Source organism: Pan troglodytes, chromosome 1 (assembly GCF_028858775.2).
Source record: "Pan troglodytes isolate AG18354 chromosome 1, NHGRI_mPanTro3-v2.0_pri, whole genome shotgun sequence".
Taxonomy (NCBI): Eukaryota; Metazoa; Chordata; class Mammalia; order Primates; family Hominidae; genus Pan; species Pan troglodytes.
Genome location: NC_072398.2, coordinates 6,775,462 through 6,797,577, shown reverse-complemented (window position 1 = coordinate 6,797,577; position 22,116 = coordinate 6,775,462). Strand labels below are relative to the sequence as shown.

The following is a 22,116-nucleotide window of genomic DNA, read 5'->3' as shown; positions in this document are numbered from 1 at the left end:
ATTTTTTGCCTGCTTTTTTTAAAAGTTTTTTTTTTATTATTATACTTTAAGTTCTGGGGTACATGTGCAGAACGTGCAGGTTTGCTACATAGGTATATATGTGTCATGCTGGTTTGCTGCACCCATCAACCCATCATCTATATTAAGTATTTCTCCTAATGCTATCCCTCCTACCACCTTCCCTGCACCCCCGCCCTGACAGGCCCTGGTGTGTGACGTTCCCCTCCCTGTGTCCATGTGTTCTCATTGAAGATGTAGAGGACCTTACATCACCGAAGGAATAAAAATGTAGCCTGCAGCTCCTGTATATTCCTAAATTTCCCTTCTCTTCATCATTATTATTTTTTAAATTTATCTGTTTTTTCAAAGACTCAGGTAAAAGCCCATCATAAGCCATGCCCATAGCACAGCTATTTCCACACACCAGCAGGATGATCTCTAAAAGCCCTGCTTTGTGGAGCCAGGTAGAGTGTAAGAATGTCTCATGGATAGGAAGAATCAATATCGTGAAAATGGCCATACTGCCCAAGGTAATTTATAGATTCAATGCCATCCCCATCAAGCTACCAATGACTTTCTTCACAGAATTGGAAAAAATTACTTTAAAGTTCATATGGAACCAAAAAAGAGCCCACATTGCCAAGACAATCCTAAGCCAAAAGAACAAAGCTGGAGGCATCATGCTACCTGACTTCAAACTATACTACAAGGCTACAGTAACCAAAACAGCATGGCACTGGTACCAGAACAGAGATATAGACCAATCAAACAGAACAGAGCCCTCAGAAATATTACCACACATCTACAACCATCTGATCTTTGACAAACCTGACAAAAACAAGAAATGGGGAAAGGATTCCCTATTTAATAAATAGTGCTGGGAAAACTGGCTAGCCATATGTAGAAAGCTGAAACTGGATCCTTTCCTTACACCTTATACAAAAATTAATTCAAGATGGATTAAAGACTTAAATGTTAGACCTAAAACCATAAAAACCCTAGAAGAAAAGCTAGGCAATACCATTCAGGACATAGGCATGGGCAAGGACTTCATGTCTAAAACACCAAAAGCAATGGCAACAAAAGCCAGAATTGACAAATGGGATCTAATTAAACTAAAGAGCTTCTGCACAGCAAAAGAAACTACCATCAGAGTGAACAGGCAACCTACAGAATGGGAGAAAATTTTTGCAATCTACTCATCGGACAAAGGGCTAATATCCATAACCTACAAAGAACTCAAACAAATTTACAAGAAAAAAACAACAACCCCATCAAAAAGTGGGAGGACAGTTTTTGATGAACAGACACTTCTCAAAGAAGACATTTATGCAGCCAACAGACACGTAAAAAAATGCTCATCATCACTGGCTATCAGAGAAACACAAATCAAAACCACAATGAGATACCATCTCACACCAGTTAGAATGGCAATCATTAAAAAAATCAGGAAACAACAGGTGCTGGAGAGGATGTGGAGAAATAGGAACACTTTTACACTGTTGGTGGGACTGTAAACTAGTTCAACCATTGTGGAAGACAGTGTGGCGATTCCTCAAGGATCTAGAACTAGAAATACCATTTGACCCAGCAATCCCATTACTGGGTATATACCCAAAGGATTTTAAATCATGCTGCTATAAAGACACATGCTCACGTATGTTTATTGCGGCACTATTCACAATAGCAAAGACCTGGAACCAACCGAAATGTCCATCAATGATAGACTGGATTAAGAAAACGTGGCACATATACACCATGGAATACTATGCAGCCATAAAAAAGGATGAGTTCATGTCCTTTGTAGGGACATGGATGAAACTGGAAACCATCATTCTCAGCAAACTATCACAAGGACAGAAAACCAAACACCGCACATTCTCACTCATAGGTGGGAATTGAACAATGAGAACACTTGGACACAAGAAGGGGAACATCACGCACCAGGGCCTGTTGTGCGGTGGGGGGAGGTGAGAGGGATAGCATTAGGAGATATATATATAATATAGGAGATATAATGTAAATGACGAGTTAATGTGTGCAGCACACCAATATGGCACATGTATACATATGTAACAAACCTGCATGTTGTGCACATGTACCCTAGAACTTAAATAAAAAAAAAAAAAGAATGTCGGAACAAAGCACCACATTGAGCCATAAAGTTTTCTCTGGTCGCTGTTCATACAGCCGTCACTATCTACAAGGAGAGTGCAGGTTTACTACGGTCACAAGGTGAAAGAAAGGTCTGTGGAGTTGCTGTCAGGCTGTTCATACATCTTCCTCTCTTTCAGTCATTGATAGCAATTGCTCGTCAATTCTTTGTGCTCCTGTACCACGACATATTTATTATGCCCTCAAAAGCAACACAAACCACCTGAACTCCTAAAACACAAAATAAGTTATTAGAAGATCACAGAACCAGGAAAAGGAAAATGGTAGGCATGGTTTACATACACGTTCTTCCTCTTTCCTGGGAGAAATGCTTTTTCAGTTCCTCCATTGATCAGAGAGGCTGACATTTTCCTTCATCGCCAAGGTTTTCTTGTGGCTCAGAAAACGATATCCCTAAATGAAGGCCTCAGAGAAGCAAACATTTTTCTTTGACCTTCACCTGCCCGCCTATCTCTCAATACCATTCTCCCCCAGGGCTTGTCACAGAAACCAGAACACTAAAGAACCCAGATCCTAAAGCCAGCCATGAAACCTAAAAATATTACTATAACGTTCCCCTTTGCCTTTCTGTGTAAAAACTGGCCATAAAGAAATTATGTGGGTCTTAAGATCCCTTTCCAGAGACAGCCCTGCCCCACACCCAGAAGGAAGAAATGTTACACAGAGAGGCCAAGAAGAATCTAGACAGACAAGCCTTGCTGGGTTTCCTCACTCCATCTATTATTAGCATTAGATCTTACCCTTTTTGTCTAATTATATTTCTACACGCTGTTCATACTTTGTTAAACTTAAGCACAAAAATGGGCAATTTACAGCATATCCTTGAGTCTTCATTCTAAGGGGCTCCCGTGTTGACACAATAAATTTGTATGTCTTTCTCTAATTAATCTGCCTTTTGCGAGTTGATTTTTTTCAGCAAAGCTTCAGGGGTCAAGGGCCTTGGCCCCTACAGTTTTACACACAGGGACAGCAATCACCAGCACCTATTTCCCTGTGGCTTTACAGTTTACAATGCCATTTTGCACACCTGGCTGTCATTCCCTGCTCTCATCTATCCTAACTCTCTCTCTTTGGTCAATATCCCTCAGCTGCATAACCATCCAGCCTGTCCCTACCAAGCACGTCCTAGCCTCTCCCTCAGAGTCTGCGGGTAGTGGCAACAGGCTAGAGGTTTGTGTACGGCTGCATCTGGAGGGAATGGCGCTATTCTGGCAGCTATACCTTGGATGCCACTGTGCAGTCAGTCAGCCGTGCCGTCTGCCTCATTTTAAAGGCCCCCCATTCTTCTCAGGCAAACCCAAACAGCTGTGCTATCCAGTTTTCTTTAGAAAGGTCTGAGCAGCCCTGCTGGCTCTGCAAGGGCATCAAATTGGGATTTCGTAACTGCTTGCCTCCCAGAGGAGACTTTAATTTTTTTTTACAAGGGCCAAATGTCCCACATTTATCTACAAATGAAATGTGTTTCATGCAGATATGATGGATGGAGTGCATAACACGGGACAGCAGCAAGACCTTTCGAGGAACCGAATGTTGACTACAGTATATCATGCAAGTATCTACATACACACAAAAGAATTCCTTTTCTTAAAAAAATAAGTACAAAACATGTTCAGGGATAAATACAAGATATAAAATGCAAAAGAAAACACAAAACAAAACCAAAAAATAGAACTCTCTCAGAGAATTATAAACGGAAGGGACAGAAGAGTATCTCTGCTGCATTTTAATAAAGCAGAACCACTGACATTAAATATACTTCTTAAAATGGCTGAACTAAACCCGGGTGGCTCAGTGCTTAAGGTAACGGCCAATTGCAATACACCGGCGGCTGCATTGATAAGTCGGTGGTTGAAGTTGTGCATCCCAACTCTAAGTACCAGAACGTTTGGCAGTAGCACCCAGAACAGGAAACGCCAACTCTTTTGATGGCAAAGGGTTAAGTCAACTGATTTTATTTCTGTCAATAGCCAGAGAAATACTTGATATTCTTAGTTGTGCTTTGGGGGAAGTCAGGGACCCCAAATAGAGGGACTGGCTGAAGCCATGACAGAAGAACATTGATTGTGAAGATTTTATGGACATTTATTAGTTCCCCAGATTAATACTTTTGTAATTTCTTACGCCTGTCTTTACTGCAATCTCTAAACATAAATTGTAAAGATTTCATGGACACGTATCACTTTCCCAATCAATACCCTTAATCTCTTAATCTCTTAATCCTGTCAGTTGAGGAGGATGTATATCGTCTCAGGACCCTGTAATAATTGCGTTAACTACACAAATTGTACAGCATGTGTGTTTGAGCAATATGAAATGTGGGCACCCTGAAAAAAGAACAGGATAACAGCAATTGTTCAGGGAACAAGAGAGATAACCTTAAACTCTGACCACCGGTGAGCCGGGCAGAACAGAGGCATACTTCTCTTCTTTCAAAAGCAAATGGGAGAAATATCGTTGAATTCTTTTTCTCAGCATGGAACATCCCTGAGAAAGAGAACGTGCACCTAGGGGTAGGTCTCTGAACTGGCCTCCCCGGGGTGTACCTGTCTCTTATGGTCGAGATTGCAGAGGTGAAATAAACTCCAGTCTGCTATAGTGCTCCCAGGCTTATTAGGAAGAGGAAATTCCCGCCTAATAAATTTTGGTCAGACCGGTTGATCTCAAAACCCTGTCTCCTGATAAGATGTTATCAATGACAATGGTGCCTGAAACGTCATTAGCAATTTTAATTTCGCCTCGCTCCTGTGGTCCTGTGATCTCGCCCTGCCTCCACTTGCCTTGTGATATTCTATTACCCTGTTAAGTACTTGATGTCTGTCACCCACACCTATTTGCACACTCCCTCCCCTTTTGAAAATCCCTAATAAAAACTTGCTGGTTTTTGTGGCTTGTGGGGCATCACGGATCCTACCAACATATGATGTCTCCCCCGGACACCCAGCTTTAAAATTTCTCTCTTTTGTACTCTGTCCCTTTATTTCTCAAGTCAGCCGACACTTAGGAAAATAGAAAAGAACCTACGTGATTGTCGGGGCAGGTCCCCCGATAGTTGTGTTTCTGTAATAGTTAATAAATTACATGACAAAAACCTGACTATATAAATCTATTGGTCTAACTACGTATTTGCAACTTTTATAGTAGTCCAGCCCTTTCGTTACTTTCCCTCCTTGTGCTCTTAAAGCCAGCCTTGCAGGTCTGCCAAGAAAACAAGTCCCATTTTTTTCTTTAGAATAGCCTTCCCCATTCCTCAAAATGGAACTGAGGAAATCGGCATTCCTTATTAGATTCCTGGCTTCAGTTTTTATCCACAGCTGGGAAAGGAGCGACCTGCAAGACTGCTTTAAACACCCTTCGGCGTGGCCTGAAGACAAAGGCACGTCCACACTGGAGTGCAGTGGTCTCAAATGTGAACTCACTTCCTCAGGGCAGGCACATCGAGGAAGTGCTAAGACACTTAAAAGTTCCTAGTGTTTTTGAGACCCACAATTACTTACTATTTATGGAGTGAATTCTAAAAATTAAAAACACTAAAAAAGGCATTATTTTAGCCTGTAATTAGTTAACCCATTCAAAATCCAAACATACAAAATGGTTTATTTGAATTCAGGAACTGCCCCTGTTACTAAGAACTCTGTTTTAAAGAAAGAATACAAAAAGAAAAATTCTAACCCAAAACAACTCAAATGGTTTTCCACTAAATACTGATACAAACATGTGACAAAGAGTATAAAAAGTTATTCATTTAAATATATACAAACTCTTTTAAACTCAAATACTGTTTTAATACTTATCGAGGATATATATGACGAGGTGAAGGAAGGTATGTTGAAAGAGAATATATTGCAACAGCCTAGACAGTACTGTTTATTATACTGCAAACTTTTTGTAACAAACATGTCTTTTTTATTCCAGTGTGGACAGGGATTTTCCTCATGGATCATCTGTGGCTATTTCTCAGCTGAGCTCATCCTTTTGGATCTGATGAAGGCCATACTGTGTGTCCGCATGTAAGTATCTGAGGCAGCTTCAGTTTCAAAAGTTTTTGTGCACACTTTGCACTTTCTGTCTGACACGGTGCCATCAGGGTAGTCATCCTCGTGGCTGGGTTTGTTCTCCTGTTGGTTATCTTCCCCAGCCCCATTTTGCTTGGACACTGGCTGAGGTTCCTTTAACTTGTGTACGATGAAGAGGTGCCTGGAGAGAGAGACGTGAGATGTGTAGCAGAGGCCACACTCCCGGCACTGGTAGGAAGAACCATCCGATTTGTGCTGAGGGACGTGTTCATGGAACTGCAGCAGGTTTTCAGTGGTGAAGCCACACACGGCACACTTGTGAACCTTAAAATCATTGATTTTCAGCTTTTTCAGTGGTTGAGTGATTGCTTCTCAGGGAGGCCTGAACTCCAGAACTGGTTCTTCTAACTTCCGCTTGGGACTGGGGACCTTAGTGTCTTCTTTTATTTGTTTCCTCCTCACTGGTGACATCTGTCATTTCTTTAATTCTTTAATAGTAAACACAGCCTCTTCCAACAAAAGCCTCTGAGGTTGGACGCCATGCCACTCAGTCTAAGCAATACGATTTCATATTCTAGATAGAGACATGACCTTGGTCCCAGTACAACCTCACATAGGAAGGTTGATATCCCAAACATGTACAGCTCATGGGGGAAAAAGCAGGTAAATAAATAAATAAAACAACAAATTTAACAAAAAATACAAACAACTCAATTTAAAAATGAGCAAAGGAGTTCAATGGACATTTCTCCAAAGAAAATATACAAATGATTAATAAGCACACGAAAAGATGTTCAACATCACTATAGAAAAATGCAAATCAAAACCACAATTAGATACTTCACACTCATTAGGACAGCCAGTATACAAAAAACGGAAAATAACAAATATTAGTAAGGAGGTGGAGAAATCGGAACCCTATACATTGTTGGTGGGAATGTAAAATGTTGCAACCACTGTGAAAGATAGTGTGGTGGTTTCTCAGAAAAATTTAAGATAAGATCACCTTATGATCCAGTAATTCCACTTTTAGGTATACATCAAAAAGAATGGAAAGCAGGGACTCAAACAGAGAAAGGTACAACAATGTTCATAGCAGCATTATTTGCAACAGCCAGAATGTAGAAACAACTCAAATTAGGAGATGAATGGATCAACAAAATGTGATAAGCACATAGGACAAAATATTATTCTGCCTTAAAAGAGAAGGAAATTCTAACACATGCCACAACAATAAGTGAACCTTGAAAACATTATGCTAAGTGAAATAATCCTGACACAAAAGGATAATGTATGATTTCCACTTACACGAGGTACTTAGTGTAGCCAAATTCAAAGAGAAAAAAGTAGAACAGTGATTACCAGGGGCTAGGGAAAAAGGAGGAATGGGGAGCAATTGTTTAATGGGTATAGAATTTCAGGTCTGCAAGATGAAAAGAGTTCTGTGGATGGATGGTGGCAATGACAGCACAACAACGTGAATGTACTTAATACTACTGAACTGTACGCTTAAAATGGTTAAAATGGTAAATTTTATGTTATACATATTTTACCACAATAAAAAACAATTAAAAAAACCATCCAGGCATGGTGGCTTGCACCTGTAATCCCAGCAATTTGGTAGGCTGAGGCAGGTCAATCACTTGAGGCCAAGTGTTCAAGATCAGCCTGGCCAACATGGCAAAACCCTGTCTCTACAAAAAATACAAAAATTAGCTGGGTGTGTTGGTGCATGCCTGTAATCCCAGCTACTCAGGAGACTGAGACATGAGAATCGCTTGAACCTGGGAGGTGGAGGTTGCAGTGAGCAGAGATCACACCACTGCACTCCAATCTGGGTGAGAGAGTGAGACCCTCTCAAAAATAAAAATAAAACAATAAAAAATACATTTAAAAAAAGAGAGAGAAGAAAAAAGGAAAACAACTAACAACTGGAAGGTTTGAACTTTATCAGCTTTTCCTTCCTACTTAGGTCTCCCCCTAAATAATCCAAAGCCTTTCTCTGAGCCCCTGGTTCCCTCTCCTCTCATTCCTAGTCTTTCACACTTCAGAACTTTTCCGCCACATTCCAATAGGCAAAACTTACCAATTTTAGATGGTACTTCTGCTTCTCCTGCCTAGGAAGCAACTAGCTAAATATATCTGTCCAGCAGTGGCAGACATGGAGTAACGAGGCTTCCACTCAACTTAAATATAACAGGGACTTTGCCATTCTGTCTATGGTGTTTACTGAGGCCACCCACATTCAGAGACTTGCGTTCCCAGGTAAAATCTATGTTCTTACTTATAATCTACTGAGCTACCCTTCAGATGGCTCATGTGCTAGAGCACACCAGGACCTTGGTTGTCCACTCCTTACCCTCTTGGCCTATTCTTCTCTGCATGTACCTGGTTTCACCCTGCCTAATGTCAAAGGTTTGTGCAAATAAAGCCATGTGTATAAATTTGGGAATGGGGGCACCACCAGCCATTGCTAACATATCAGATCTAAGGAAGAAGGGAAAAACTGTGTTCCAAGAAACATAAAATGTGCAAATCTTCACATGAACCTTGAGCACAATAGCATCCAGGAAAAGTTTTATGGGCATACAATCAACAGTAGTTACAGCAGAGCCCTCTTCATTGCTTTTTGTTTACTACTTAAAAAAAAAAAAAAAAACTTTGAGTTTTACGCTGTCTTAGATCAAACAGAAACACATGCAGTTTCCATTTTTTGCAGTGGCTATTTCTTTTTCTGACAGGTTGACCTCTTTTATCAGTTATATTACTTCCCCTAAGTTCAGGGAGAGTATACGTCCCAATCCACTTTTTACTGTCCTCCCAATATATTTATGCAAAAAGTTATGTTCAGAGGCTGAGACACTTTACTTGTTGCTCCAAGCATCTGCTTTTATTCTATGACCCAGTTTACCTTTTACAGCCCCAGCTTTTCATCAGTTCTCAACAAAACCCACAGAAATGGATCCACACTAACATATTAATGGGTATTAATAAGATTATACAACATACTTCATTTATTATCTGTGGCTATTGCTTCTTGGCCTTTAGCCTAAGAACAAGTGTATTATCTGTGATTTTCATGAGGACACTTTAGAATACCAGGGCATTTGGGGGTTCTATGGCAAACCAATGGGATGACATTTCTAGGCAAACTATGAAAGAGAGCTAACATTTAGGGAAATTCTTCACTTTTCATAATATGGTGAGAGTAAAATTATAATATGAAGGTTAGATAACACACGAGACAACTACAAAATTTCTCACTTACAATGGGAAGCTCCTGGGAGTAACAATGTGCTCTTTTCTGCCTTTGGAGTATTTCAGTGGAAAGGTTATTCCTTTCAACAACACTGCATAGCTATTGTCTTACTTTACGGCACGACAAGGTGTTCCAGGCACACCTCATACTATCACTGCTGCAACCCTAGAAACAGTCTTCCCTCTAAGGATTCCTGTGTTTTCTGTAATGGAAAATATTATTTAGAAACCAAGATGGAAGTACTAAGAATGCTCAATGTTATTTGGGGTGTTGCTCCTCCCAAACCCTCTCAAAGCACAAAGCTAGGAAATAAACGCACACATCATGCATTTATTTTGACATTTATCTATCTATGTATATTAATAATCATGAGTTCCAGAAAACCTACAAAATGGAAGAAAATTTTTGTAATCTATCCATCTGACAAAGGGCTAATATCCAGAGTCTACAAGAAACTTAAATTTGCAAGAAAGAAGAGAAAAAAAACCAACTCCATTAAAAAGTGGGCAAAGGGCATGAACAGACACTTCTCAAAAGAAGACATTCATGTGGCCAAATAGGAAAATAAGCTCAACATCACTGATCATTAGAGAAATGCAAATCAAAACCACAATGAGATATCATCTCATGTTAGTCAGAATGGCGATTATTAAAAAGTCAAGAAACAACAGATGCTGGTGAGGTTGCATGGAAAAAGGAACACTTTTACACTGTTGATGGGAATATAAATTAGTTCAACCATTGCGGAAGACAGTGTGACAATTCCTCAAAGATCTAGAACCAGAAATACCATTTGACCCAGCAATCCCATTACTGGGTATATACTCAAAGGAATATAAATCATTCTATTATAAAGATACATGCATGCATATGTCCACTGCAGCACTATTCACAATAGCAAAGACATGGAATCAATCCAAATGCCCATCAATGATAGACCGGATAAAGAAAATGTTGCACATATACCCCATGGAATACTATGCAGTCATAAAAAGGAACAAGATCATGTCCTTTGGAGGGATATGAATGGAGCTGGAGGCCATTATCCTTGGCAAACTAACTCAGGAAAAGAAAACCAAACACCGCATGTTCTCACTTATAAGTGGGAGCTGAACGATACATGGACACAGGGAGGGAAACAACACACACTAGGGCCTATAGGTGGTTGGGGGTGAGGGAGGGGGAAGGAGGCAGGAATAGCTAAAGAATGCTGAGCTTAATACCTAGGTGATGGTTGATCTGTGCAGCAAGCCATCACAGGGCACACATTTACCTATGTAACAAACCTGCACATCCTGGACATGTACCCTGGAACTTAAAATAAAAGTTGAAGAACTTTAAAACCATGGGTTCCCACCATCTCAAATTCCAGTTCACATCCAAAGTTCATTTTTCACTTCTCCTTTTCATTTTTGTAAACATTCTCTTCACTGATAGTAAGAAACCTGGCTCCCAGTATATTTAATATTTGTATATATTTGTTCAATTCCCCTATATATAATCAATCTTCCAACCTGCTAGACTATTGCCTCCCTCAAACAGCTTCCCCACTTAACTCCAAACCCATGGGTGCCTCCAACAAGTATTAGGGGAGGAAAATAGGAAGGGTGCTTAAACTTTTCAGATCTATTGCTCTGGCTGTTGGCAGAGAATAGACTTGAGAAGGACGAGAGTAGAATCCAGAAGAACAGTTAGGAGTCCACCTATTCACCAGTTCAGAAAAGAGACAAATGACTTAAGAGATAAAAGTAAGTGACAGAATCCAAAATTTGTCTTGGAGTTAGAACTGGAGAGGTAGCCGACGCATTGGCTGTTTGGGGTGGGTGTGAGGGAAAGGAGAAACGGTGGGTGATTCCCAGGGTTTGACTCAGGCAACTGATAGCGGAGACTTTGACAGCAAAAAAAAAAAAAAAGACTGAACATAGAAGAGGTTTGGAATGAGGTGAAAGTTATCGAGGGTTGTATTTTGGAAGTTTTATATGAGATTCCTGTTAATATCCAATGGGCCATGCCAAGTAAGTAGGTGAAGATTGACATCATTGGCTGCATTGAACATGGCATTTGATATTGTGGGACTAAAAGAGATCATCAAGGGAAAGAATGGAGATACACATGAAAAGTGAGCTTGAGGCCAAGCCCTACAGCACTGTGTCAGAGAGAGGTAGGTCAGAGGAGGATGTGCCAAGAACAGAAAGACAGGAGAGACTGTGAGGTGGGAATGTAATTAGGTGACAGTGGTGGCCTGGAAGCTAAGAAAATACAGTGTTTCAAGCAGGAGGGAACATTTAACTCTGCCCCAAGTTGCTAAGCTGTCAAATCAAGAAAGAGAAGTGCCTAACAGACTTGGCTTCAAGGAGATTGTAGAAAGAGCTTGATAAAAGCATTTTTACTGGTGTGGTAAGGATGGTTGGAGAAGCACTGAACAATGAATGGAAAATGTCTTTCTGGCAACGGTGGGGAGAACTAATTATCAGGAGAAACCTTCCTGATTGAAAACATATAAAACAGTTAAGACATTTATTACATTAGTATTTTATATTAAAAATAGGTATAAAGCACCCTCAGGAAAATGAGAACTTTAATTATATATGTTTCATCAAAATAAATATTGATGGTTATTAATTATATCCAAAAAGGTTTTACATCTCTTCTGTTAAATGTCTTCAAGGACTGATATGTCTTTAGCAAAATATTTGCAGGTGTAAAAATCATTTCTCTTAGATTTAAAGTGATAGCTTTTAGGACAGAATTAGCTTCTTCCTTGAATTTTGATTTGTGGTAGAAACAAATGTCAGCTGTCTACCAAATGTAGATCTACTACATCATTCTCCTGCACTTTCCCTTTCTCTCACGCTTAGCAGCTGCTGGAATGGAATCAGCGATTCTATCTCAGTTCTGAGAGTCCCACGTTTTTTATCTTGAATTTTTTTCATCTCTCATTAGTAAGCACTTCTCATTTTTTAAAATTTATTTTTGCTTTTATAGTTATTTTTAATTGACACAATCAATGTACATTTTTATGGGAAACAGTGTGATATTTTGACACACGTATACAAAGTGTAACGATGACATCTCAAATTGTCTCCTTTATTAATTCAATTTATTTTTAACTTTCAAGACTTTAGTATATTTAAGAAGTTTGTCTACGTCCTCATTTTTATATCAAAACCCCTTTTCTCTTTTTCCTTGTTTTTCATTTACTTTTTTTCCTTCTTTTCCTTTTTCTAGGGGGAGTGGCAGCTTCTGCTTGGACCATGCTTTATTTTTATAAATATCTTTCTCCCTCATTTTCTGTTAAATTTTTTCTTTTCTTTGCAGTAGCAGAAGCTTCTGCCTAAGCTTTTGTCTAATTTTATCTTTAAATGAAAGCTGGCTGTGTCAATTTTTATAAATACAAAATCTGCAGACTACTTTCCCCTTAGTCCTAGCATTTTGGGCATCCTTAGAAGGGCAAAATCTCACCAAGACTAGAAAAATCAAGATTCTTTAATTTGAAGACGAGGCTGCATTCAGGCTTTGCATAATCTTAAGCATATGACACAAAAATCTTTCGCCTTTCAAACACAGCTCTGGACTGGCAGGACTTTGGAAAAGACCCACTGCATTTTCCTGAGGTTTCTTCCATGTACTGTTTTTGTTTGCTTGTTTGTTAAAATACAAGGAAACTGGTGTATGTACTTCCTGGAAGGTAAAAATCCAAGCACTTGGCTTCCACTGTCACCTCAGGCTGCCTGACACAGAGCCCCAACACGAGAGCACTTGCATTGCTAGAGGAATCCACTGCAAAATCCAGCTGACTTCGACAACGGCTGAGCCACTGCATCTGGGGACTTTAAGATTCCACTTTGCAATTTGCAGAATTTGTGTTTGTGTTTCTTGTTATCTTTATAATCTTCTCAGGATCACCAGAGTCTTTCCACAATATTCCAACCAGTTCCAATGACTGATTGATAACCAGATGATTTTCCTGGCTCTGAGTTAGAAGAAAATGCACCATTAAATTACATTCTCTTCTCCTGTACATACTGGGTAACAAAGGAGAAAGAAACTACAGGTGGCTGGGAGTTTCCATGTGTTGCTGGCTACAGCCACTTCCCCTCACAGGGATCCAGACTGGATCCCAGCTTTTCCACTTCCTGAGTTCTGAGTGGCTGGTGAAAGATGTATTCTCTCTGCTTTGGCAAAAATTTTAGAATGGTATTCATAGTCACATCAAATTTCGTGTCCAAAAATTTCTGCTTCATCCAACACCAGAACATTAAAGAATTGTATCCACTGGCTAAATCCAATTCCTTGGTCTTCCTTTGGGATATGCCTTCCAAGTGAATTAACATTGCCACAATGATGCTTCGTCTTATTCATTTACACTTCAGCATGGTCTCCAGGATTTCTGCCTTGGATACAAACAATCTAAGCAAACTGTAGCAAGTGTTTTGTGAAATGTGATACGATCTCATCTGTTTGGATAGCCAGTTCTCTTGATGTGATTGGGTTACCACCTATTTCTCCTTAACATCATTTTTCTTCTTAAAAGAATCTTCAGGATGAAAATAAAAAATTTGAATTACCTTTTGATGAAGCAGTACTCTCTCTCTGGAAATCTACCTTGAAGGTATACCTTCACTAAAAGAAACAACACATGCAAAAAATTGTTCATATGGGATTCTTGCTAGTAGTAAAATATTGGGAAATAAATATTCATCAGTAGGACACATGGCGAATTCTGTGTCGGAGGAAGGAAAAGTACCAGGTGAGCCTGAGATATTCTTTTGTGCCAAAAAGCAAGGAAGCTATCAACAACCACTGGAACATGTCAAAAGGATCCAAGAATCAGTTTAAAATCACTGACCAAATTCGGGACACTTTGAGTAGCAAAAGGAATACTTAATGACTGACTATAAGTCACTATAAACAGTAAATAAATTAAAAATCTGTAAGTCCAGTGATAATCATAAAACAAAGGGAAGAAAAGAAAAATGAAAATTTTTCATTACTAGGTATCATTATTACACCAATTCCTTATTCTAAAATGTTGGGGAAAAGCTGAGTGTTGGGAGGGAAACTGAGGCAGGGCTTGCATAATGTCCTCTGGAATGTGTCTAGACTTGCTGGCTCCTTGCTTCTAGTCCTCCTAGGCTCCTAGATCGATTGTATTACCATTATCTCAAGTACATGTGCCTCATAAATGCTAAACTCACAGCTATAGATCATGCACCTGCCCTTTCCACCTCCACATTCTCACCACCTGTTTCTTTGTTGGATTACCAATAAATAGCATGGGCTCCCAGAGCTCGGGGCCTTCGCAGCCTCCATGATTGCGATGGCTCCCTAGTCCCACTTCCCTCTCTCAAACTGTCTTTTTCTCAATCCTTTGGCTCCGCCAGACTTTGTCACCCCCACGACCTGGTGTTGGGTCTGATTACCCCAACACTAAAAATCAAAAATTAAAGGGAAAGAAGTAAGCATTTACCCTAACTTTTCAGGAGAAATTGTGCTTTATTCCGAGATGATGAGGGAAAGCTTTTTAAAATAAATGTAGAAGAAATGCTAGAATCAGAAAATGACGGTCAACGAGGTATTTGCATGGTGCCAAATACTACTGTATTAGTTTGCCAAAGCTGCTGTAGTGAAATGCCATACACTGAGTGTATTTCAAAGCTGCTGTAGTGAAATGCCATACACTGAGTGTATTTCTGAAGTAACAGAAATGTAGTGTCTCCTGGTTCTGGAATGCAGAAGTTCAGGGACCAAGGCATTGACCAGGTTGCTTCCTCCTGAGAGCTGAGGGAGGGATCCATTCCAGGACCCTCTCCTTGGCTTGTAGGTAGCCACCTTCTCCCTGTGTCTCTTCACATCATCTTCCCCCTACATGTGTCTGTCTCTGTGTCCAAGTTTCCCTATTTTATAAGAACACCAGTCATATTGGATTAGGGCTCACCCTAAACACTTTATTTTAACTTTATCTCTGCAAAGATCCTATTTCCAAATAAGGTCTCATTCTGAGGTACTTGGGGGTAGAACTTCAACATATCTTTTTGACAGGGGACACAACTCGACCCAAAATAATTACCTTAGAGGTGACTTGCTCATATCAAAGGAAAACAGGATACGTTTGCAATATAAATATTTGGTGATCACAAGCTTAATTAAGTGATCCGTGTGAGCATCAGTAACAGTGGGACGACCTGACGTCATGTACTTCCTGATGTGACGCACTGAGAAGTACACAGCATCACCTACCCAGTCTGCTGGCCACACAGCAAACCTGAAACCAGTCCAGTCTGCAGGCCTTCCTTCAGTTTACAGGAAGGAGAAACAAGGCAAATGCGTCCCAAGCATCACAAAGTCATATTCAGACAAATTCAGAATACAAAGCACTCAACAACACATCTGAGCTGCAGAAGTCAACACCATAAAAATAAGTGTATCAGAACTTCTCTAGAACAGGCTTAAAAAACAGATCAATAAGTAACAATACATGGCTCTTGACTGTACTCTGGTTAGGGAAAAAAGGGGCTTTATAATAGAATTTCGAGACAATTGAGATTTGAATATAGACTGAATATTAGGGAAGTAGTGGGACTATGTGCTTCCTGATGTACAGGTATTATACAATGTTTTATAGACATTGTCCCTATTTTTAGGGGAAGTAGAGGCAGCATCATGTTGTCTGCAAAATATTTTCAAATGGGTTTTGTTAAATCAATTTGTCATCACTGGAAGAGACTGTTACACCAACCCTTTACTCTGAAAATTCATGATCAAAGGGAAAAGGGGGAAATTATACTCACAGTAGATTTGGCAAATCTTAACAACTGTTGAATTTAAATGGGGAATATATGAGTAATCATTTTACTTCTTTTGAAAAGTTTCACAATAAAAAGTTCGAAGAAAAAGATCTAATTAAATAGATACTCCTGTTCGTGGATAAAAGAACTTAATTTCATTCTCACCAAAGTGTCCCATCTATTAGATACACTGAAAATCCCAGCAGGGTTGTGTGTGTGTCACTTGATAAGCTAATTCTAAATTGTACATGTATTTCAAAAGGGCCAGGAAATAGTCAAGATCCTCCTGAAGGAGATTAATAATGTGAGATTTTCCCTGCCATATATCAAGACTCCTAACAAGGCTAAAGTGATTCTGACAATGTGGTCTTACTGCAGGGATAGAAAAATATGCCAATGGAACAGAACTGAGAATCTGGAAGCATAGAAGCACAGAATTTAGGACAGTGATGACATCCAGGGTGGAGGGTAGGGTGGAAGAGGGATAAGATTGGAGGGATACCTACAACGGTTTCAAATGTTCTAGAAATGCTCTACTTCTTAGGCTGGCGATATGTATATAAGGGTTCAGTTTATTATTCTTTAAAGAATACATATATATTTTGTATTTTTATATATTTTATATAAAATTTTATATATTTTTATATATTTTATATAAAATTATATATATTTTATATAAAATTTTATATATTTTTATATATTTTATATAAAATTTTATATATTTTTATATATTTTACATAAAATTTTATATATTTTATATATGATATATATCAAAATAAATATGGACTTAAGTGACAACGAAAGCTGTTTACAGGAATTAAAAAGTAGCAATAAAAAGTATGGACAACTCTTTAAGGAAACGTTCATTATAAAGGAAAACTAAGCATTAAGACTGTAGTTGACAGAGACTGAAAAGGTAAGGTTTGGTCTTGTTTGCTAGGTTGTTTGTTTACTGCCACAAAAGATCCCACAGAAAGGGAAATATTGATAATGCAGGAGAAAAAGGCGATGATCATAAAAGCCACGGCACAGACACAGGGGTTGCCTTGGATTAGATCAGAGACATTTTCAGAGGGACAAGAGAAACTATTGTCACAGAGGTAGAAAGCATTTCAGATTTAATGTTGGAAACAAAAACACTCTGGGTTGTCGTCTTCTCCTTCTTCAGTGAAGTATTAGACAAAACCATTAACCTAGACGATAGTGTGATTGCAGAAGGGGATGTGAGGTTTAAGAGAAGAAGGAATGAAAAGGCCTTTTGCAGGGAGTAGGAAGGTCAATGCTTTAGGAAAATGTAGGAGGATGGCTGTGCCGTGATGAGCACCTGTGTGAAATGTGTGGTCCTGAATTTACAGTGAAATGGGTCAGCACAGCTCTGACATTTTCCCCTAGCTACTTTCACTTCAGAAGATGCTTCAGTGGTTTCCATTAGGTAACCACCTAAGGACTCAATCAAGGACGCAAACATAAGCACAGACCATGGAAGGCAAGTGGGGCAAAGTAGGAACAGAAGACTGAAGGGAGTGGTGGATATTTTTTAAAAGTAGTGGATGGAATTCCACATAATGGGCTAAGAATTACTGAGGTGGTATAGTAGGGGAAATATACATAGAATGTTCGGTACGCAGGTGATGCTGTTCTTGCTAATAATACAACCTAAGATGTAACCAACCATGTGAATGGCTGATTGAGACGGTAAGGAGGAAATGACTACTAAAAAATCATTGAGATTGGGAGGCCGTGGTGGGTGGATCACGAGGTCAGGAGTTCAAGACCAGCCTGGCCAGGATGGTGAAACCCCGTCTCTACTAAAAAATACAAAAATTAGCCGGGCGTGGTGGCGGGAGCCTGTAATCCCAGCTACTCAGGAGCCTGAGGCAGAGAATTGCTTGAACCCGGGAGGTGGAGGTTGCAGTGAGCTGAGATTCACCATTGCACTCCAGGCTGGTGACAGAATGAGACTCTGTCTCAAAAAATAAAATAAAACAAAATAAAAATAGTTAAATCAAATTATATAACCAAGATCGTGCCACTGCACTCCAGGCTGGTGACAGAGCGAGACTCCATCTCAAAAAAAAAAAAAAAAAAAAAAAAAAAAAAAATCATTGAGAAACTAGGGTATTAAATGAAGACTTGAAATTGATGTCGAGGTCACCAGGCATAATAACACGAGTCTGAAAGTAAGAAATTCTGTGAAACTGCAAGCCACTTTTCAACTGTGATTTGTAACTCATGTCCTGACTTTGTAAGTAAATACTTTTCCTAAGTGTAAAAATATAATTATTTATAAATCTTTAATGCCAGCCCCCTAGTATACATGTTACCTTGTGACTCATTTTCTAACTAATAAAGAGAGCATTTGTAATTTAATACGCATCTTAGAATTACCCATACTCTCAAAAGGTTTTCGTTATCCAAAAAAACAGTTTGCATAAGTTGGGCCATCAATGTAATAAGTATATATCTCTCTTCCAAAGGACTCTGTTTAGATAATATTTATTACGCTACCATATTAACACATGGTGTCTAATAAAATCCCAAAAGAGTAATGAATACCTCACTGTGCTGGGGAAAAAAATAAAACTCTCAAATACTCTGAGGGGGGCAAAATCTGTTTAACGTTTTCAGAGCTGTATCCAAGCAGCAGACGGAGAAATAAATATGCCACTTAGAATTCCTATACCCTTCCTTGGGCAATATAAAATGATATAAGAAAGGCCAAACTGGCTTGAAAAATATTCATCCACTCCAGCAGCCTCTCTACAGTGACCAGACTTAGGATTCATGAGGGATTAATAAACAGTGGGCCCCTAACATATTTAAGCATTCTCTTAATAGCCACAAGGAGTCAGCAAGCATGGATTTATGTAGAACCCACTAAACCTAAATATAGGCTACCATTCTTTTTTATGAGCTAAAGAGGCCATATAATCTCACCCGTAATACAAGTTTGGTGTTCTGCAGGAAATTCTTAGACTCCACTATTTACTATTGCCAGAGTGTACAAAATGTATCAAATACTCTGCTAGGAATAATGATACAAATAATAATAATTATTATTATTATTATTGAGATGAAGTCTCACTTTGTCTCCCAGGCTGGAGCGCCACTGCACTGCGCCATCTCAGCTCACTGCAGTCTCTGCCTCTTGGGTTCAAGTGATTCTCCTGCCTCAGCCTCCTGAGTAGCTGGGATTACAGGCACCCCACTACCGTACCTGGCTAATTTTTATATTTTTAGCAGAGACAGGGTTTCACCTTGTTGGCCAGGTTGGTCTCGAAGATACAAATTATTAAAGCTCCTTCTTAGGGTAACCTGTCCAGATAAGGAGAGATTCTGGTCAACTGAAGCAGAGAGAAACAAGGAGAAATACTAAAAACATATTTGTTCCCTTGTTCTATGCTTGACTTTCTTTTTTAACTCTCACACAGTTCTTAGATTCAACCTTTACATCTTTATTCTGGTGGCAAATAAAAGGATATAATGTTAAAACATTCCATGAGCAAAACCCCGAAAAGGACCATTTCTTTGATGCCGAAGTCAAAGTGACCTTGGTGTAATTGTTTATTCTAATTACAGAAAGGTTGAAAATAATAGAGATGATGTGTGCACAGCTGAGGGCTAAAGCAACAGAATAAAAATATCTGATTCCATGTTAGTACTGTCACAGTAAAAACATAAAGTTCCTGTATTTTAATATGTGGTTTGGCATGTAATCAGCCCCTGATCAGACCCACTAAAAGTATGCTTGACTTAGCCTGCAGGAAGACTATGTTCTTCCTAACAAGAGACAATCTCAATTCTTCATGTTAAGGACCTGAGAAATGACAGAAGGAACATGATTAAGACCTAAAATGACAAGCAAAGGATGAAATTCAAGTTTTTATGGTAGTCAAAAGTTGTGACTCTGGGCCAAGTGCGGTGGCTCACACCTGTAATCCCAGCACTTTGGGAGGCTGAGGCAGGTGGATCACGAGGTCAGGAGACGGAGACCATCTGGCTAACATGGTGAAACCCTGTCTCTACTAAAAAAAATACAAAAAATTAGCCAGGTGTGGTGGCGGGTATCTGTAGTCCCAGCTACTCGGGAGGCTGAGGCAGGAGAATGGCGTGAACCCGGGAGGCGGAGCTTGCAGTGAGCCGAGATTGCGCCACTGCACTCCAGCCTGGGCGACAGAGCGAGACTCCGTCTCAAAAAAAAAAAAAAAAAAAAAGTTGTGGCTCCTGTTGTAGTATTTCTGTCTGTGGTATCTGTGTCAAAAGCTATAGAGGAGGGTCTGGGGCAATGGAGTTTTCTGCAGTTTAGTATGGGAGTTCATTACAATACAGTGATCATTATTTCAGTATCACTATAATGTGGTAAAGTAACATATATAGGAAATAAAGAACAAACGGAAAATTTTTTCCTAAAAACCCTGATTTTAAAAAATAAGGATATTTTAAACACACAAAAGGTGAGAGAAAGACAAAAGGAAAGTATTATTTAGACAGAGAATTTCCTTTAGTTTATAGGAGGAGAGGAAGACATCAGGAAGGTAATTGTAGAAAGGTTCGCATTCTTTTAATCGCAGAAGTGAAGGTATAGTCAATATCAAAAACCCATTTGACCAAAGAAAAGTTTCCACAGGGTTTCTGAGTACCCATTCTGTATTTAATTGTCCTAGAAATAGAATATCTACCTTATGGAAAGGAAAGTTAAATGCAAAGAAAGCAAATAGTAATTAGATGTCAGGGCACACATGATATACTCAGCTCTGTCTTGAGCAATCTTTTGGGGAACAGTTAGGGAGGAACATGGCTGGCTGTCAACATGTCTGGCTGTCAAACAGCAATGCCATGCACAGGAATACTAAAACATACAAAAGGCAGAGATTTCTCAAAGAACTTAAAACAGAATGACCATTTGACTCAGCAATGCCATTACTGGTTATATACACAAAGAAAAATAAATTGTTCTGCCAAAAAGATACATACGCTCATGTTCACTGCAGCACCATTCACAATAGCAAAGGCATGGAATCAATATAGGTGCCCATCAACAGTGGATTGGATCAAGAAAATACAGTACATATAGAACATGGAATACTATGCAGCCATGAAAAAGAACAAAGTCATTTCCTTTGCAGAAACATGGAAGCAGCTGGAAGCCATTATCCTAAGTGAATTAGCAAAGGAACAACCAACCAAATACTGCATGTTCTCACGTACAGGTGGGAGCTAAGAACTGGGTACATATGGATATAAAGATGGCAACAACAGATGCTGGTGACTACTAGAAAGAGGAAGGAGAGAGGGGGCAAGAGTTGAAAAACTACTTATGGAGTACTACGTTCACTACCTGGGGGATGGGATCATTCATACCATAAACCTCAGTGTTACTCTATACTCCCTGGTCACCAACCTGCACATGTTCACCCTGAATCTAAAATAAAAGTTAAAATTATGGGGCGAAAAGGCGAATGTAAGCTTTCAAGTGTGTGACAGCTTCCTGATGGTGCTGACTGTGGCTTCTCCTGCTGACCTGGGTTAGAAGCAGCATTGAGCCAAAGCTCTGTCTGCAGTGAGAATCCGGTTTCCCACCTTGTCCATGGCAGCACTGCTCCTCAGAGGAAAAACCTGTCTGGATGGGACAAGGCTGATGGGCTGGCCCCTCTCTCAGTGCCTCATGGGTTTAGAGCACTCAGAGGAGCCTGCTACTTCAACGGCTCTCCTGACCTGCCCATCTCCTCACAGGGCCAGAAGCCTTCAGTGGGTGGGAGGGTAGGAAGGCAGGGATGAAATAAACAGTCACCTTGGGAGTTTTGGTAATTAGGAATTCTGTCAAGAAAGTTTGAAAACAGGAGCATTTGGTACATTTTGCTTCCATTATCTCCACTCGATT

The 22,116-nt window shown here is 39.6% G+C and overlaps 1 protein-coding gene and 1 pseudogene across 5 annotated transcripts in view; both read right to left on the bottom strand.

Annotated features, from left to right (window-relative positions):
- PLD5 (phospholipase D family member 5) overlaps positions 1-22,116 on the bottom strand; it is a 447,689-nt gene that overhangs the window by 288,772 nt on the left and 136,801 nt on the right. The window lies entirely within an intron of this gene.
- LOC134807847 (zinc finger protein 532-like) overlaps positions 6,056-22,116 on the bottom strand; it is a 34,779-nt pseudogene continuing 18,718 nt past the window's right edge.